The following is a 3,678-nucleotide window of genomic DNA, read 5'->3' on the forward strand; positions in this document are numbered from 1 at the left end:
TCTCTCTCTCTCTCTCTCTCTCTCTCTCTCTCTCTCTCTCTCTCTCTCTCTCTCTCTCTCTCTCTCTCTCTCTCTCTCTCTCGTGGGCATGCGTACGAGCGTTTCGGAATATACCCGCGAGAGAGAGCCACCACGTCTGACGAGGTGCTCTCGCGCGTCCGCGCGTGGCTGGAATCCGTGTGTTAATAAATAATTGCCCGTATAGAGCCTAGAGAATCACCTTAACGTTAGCAGTCGCGATGCGCACTTGCGCGCGCACGCACGCAGTAAATTTTTTTCTTATCTCTATATATCGACGAGAACGCAACGAGCCGCAATCCTATGATTACACATCTTACATGCCGATGAGCAAGGAATGCGATATATATCGTGTTCATTTCACGCGAGCTTAGGTTGCGCCGTCACGTGCGAGGACGCGTGTCACGTGTCACGTGACGTCACGGGGAGGAGGTGGGCAGGCGGTGATAAGGTTTCTGCTCGAAATTTATGAGGTTTCTTCTAGTTAATCACTGAGTATAGGCTGTAGCAGTAGCAGCAGCAGTAGCAGTAGCAGAAGCAGCAGCAGCAGTAGCAGTAGCAGCAGCATTAGTATAGCAGCAGCAGTAGTAGTAGCAGCAGTAGCTGTAGCAGCAGCAGCAGTAGTAGTAGTAGCAGCAGCAGCAACAACAACAACAGCAGCAGTATCCGCAGCATAAGCAGCAGCAGCAACAACAACAACAGCATCAACATCAACCTTATCAGCAGCAGCAACAACAACAACAACAGCAGCAACAGCAGCAGCAGTAGTAGTGGTAGTAGCAGCAGCAGTAGCAGTAACAACAACAATATCAGCAGTAGCAGCAGCATGCAACAACAACAACAAGCAGCAGCAGTAGCAGCAGCAGCACGACAGCAGCAGCAACAGCAGCAACAGCAGCAACAGCAGCAGCAGTAGTAGTGGTAGTAGCAGTAGCAGTAGCTACAACAACAACAGTAGCAGCAGCAGCAGCAGCAACAACCGTATCAGCAGCAGCAACAACAACAACAGTAGCAACAGCAACAGCAACAACCGTAGCAGCAGCAACAACAACAACAACAACAGTAGCAGCAGCAGCCCACGCCGACGCTAAGGTCGCCAGCTTCCCCTCCCCTNAATTACACATCTTACATACCGATGAGCAAGGAATGCGATATATATCGTGTTCATTTCACGCGAGCTTAGGTTGCGCCGTCACGTGCGAGGACGCGTGTCACGTGTCACGTGACGTCACGGGGAGGAGGTGGGCAGGCGGTGATAAGGTTTCTGTTCGGAATTTATGAGGTTTCTTCTAGTTAATCACTGAGTATAGGCTCAGGGTGCGTGTGTTGCATTAGGGGATTAATTTACGCGAAGAAGCATGTTATTATACAGATCGTAATGTATATTACGTACATTACCATCTAATTATACCATCTTATTCACATTAGCATTTAATCAAGCGCTAATAAACACCTAGGTATTTATTAGCTCTTGATATAATACAGGGAGAGGAATAGCCACCTTATAAACCCACAATTATTACCACCCATAATCAATGCCACCTTATCCGTGACATTGAGTAGCAGCAGCAGCAGCAACAACAACATCAACAACAACCTTAACAGCAGCAGCAGCAACAACAACAGCAGCAGCAGCAGTAGCAGTAGCAGCAGTATAGTAGTCGTAGCAGCAGCAGCAGCAGTAGCAGCAGTAGCAGCAGCACCACCCCACCCACACAGCAGTAGCAGCAGCAGTAAGCAGCAGCAGTAGCAGTAGCCAGAAGCAGCCCCAGCATCAGTAGCAGTAGCATAGCAGTAGTATAGCAGCAGCAGTCAGCTAGTAGCAGCCAGTGAGATGTAGCAGCCAGCACACAGTAGTAGTAGCAGCAAGCAGCAAACAACAACAACCAGCAGGCAGTAATTCCGCAAGTCCAACAGCAGCAGCCAGCACAACAACATCGTCACATTCAAAGCATCAACCTTATCAGCAGCAGCAAACAACCAACCAACAACGCGAGCAACGCAGCAGAGCAGCAGTATAGTGGGTAGTTAGCAGCGCAGCGGCTAGCGCCTTGACGCAGTGAGCACCACACAACAATTCATCAGCAGCAGCAAACAACAACACCCACAGATCAACCAATCAACCGTTATCAGCAGCTCAGCCCAGCATACACAACAAGTCAAAGCAGCAAACCAGCCAGCGGCACAGCAACGAACAACAACAGTAGAACAGCAGGCCCGTCAAGGCCCGCAGCTCCTCCTGCGTAACTCCCCTCCTCCACCTCCCCCTGCCTCCACCTCCCCCCGTCCTCCACCTCCCCCCATCGCACGCCATAGTTACACGAGTACCCGATGCTTTCCAATCGCTCACTATTCATTAGTGTAACCAGCTGCAGAGTCTACGTGTGTGTCTGTGTATGTCCCCCGCAACCTTCCCAGCTATATATATAATATATGAATCACTACTTGTTATTGAATCGATTTCGTTCTAGTGTCGTTGCGAGAGTTTAAATAGCTCTTTGAACTATAGTTGCATAATTCATAGTATACTATATACATCTGTAGTGATTATAATTAATATAGTATAATAGTATATATAGTATTATATTATAGATTATTACATAATATAGTAGTTAACCATCTATAGTTTATTATATATCAACGTGCTACGATTACCAGATTAATTTGGCCTCTAATCTTTATTTCAAAATTGTATTATTCCTTCTTCTAATTCTAAATCCGTTTCTATCGCATAAAAATCAATAGCGAAAAATATCTGAACATAGCGACCGGTATATAAGCCTGGCGGTATGTTTTTGCATTGATTCGGGGGATGTGAGGATTTAATTTGAACATGCCAGGCTTGCTTGGAATTTGCGTCATACTCTCTCGCAATACTCATGTTTCATTTACTCATGCTACATTTTCATGTTGTATTAAATTAGGAACAGGGTTGGGCTTAACACATTTTTCATGTTAACGTTGTTTTTTATGTTTTTTTTATGGTTGCAGTTCGGCTATCGTCAATGTGATAATGTTTGGGTAAGGTATAGGCACGGATCATAATTAGGACTACGTTTAAGGTCATTGTCAGGGTTGGTGTTAGGGTTAGGGTTATGGTTGTGGTTAGTGTTAGGGTTATGGTTAGGGTTAGGGTTAGTGTTGGGGTTTGGGTTAGGGTTAGGGTTAGGGTCAGGATCAAGGTCAAGGTTACAGATAGCATTAGAGGTAGAATTACGGCTACGTTTATGATTGAGGTTTTAGGGTTAGAGTTAGTGTTAGGGTTAGAGTTAGAGTTAGGGTTAGGGCTAAGATTAGGATTAGGTCAGAACTCGGATTAAGGTAAGGATTAGGGTTACTATTGATGTAAGCTATTTTTAGAATTTCGGTTGACGATATGCTGATGTTAGTGCTTCGGTTTCTTTTCATCTCCGCTAATCTAGCTAACCCCTCCACTCCCCATCCCTGTTTCGCTCAGACGCCGACGCCAGCATCGGTGCACAAGCAAGTGCTCATGAATTCGTATGACAGTGCTGAGAGTGCTAATATCATAACCTCACGTCGAATAATCGCCCTAGTTCAAGAGGCTGCGGTTTAGATGAAGTTCTGTCCGCTCTCGTTGTCTCTTTCTCTCTCTCGCGCGCGCGCGCTCTCTCTCTCTCTCGCGCGCGCTCTCTCTCT

The sequence above is a fragment of the Priapulus caudatus genome, unplaced genomic scaffold (genome assembly GCF_000485595.1).
Source record: "Priapulus caudatus unplaced genomic scaffold, Priapulus_caudatus-5.0.1 Scaffold4059, whole genome shotgun sequence".
Lineage (NCBI taxonomy): Eukaryota > Metazoa > Priapulida > Priapulimorpha > Priapulimorphida > Priapulidae > Priapulus > Priapulus caudatus.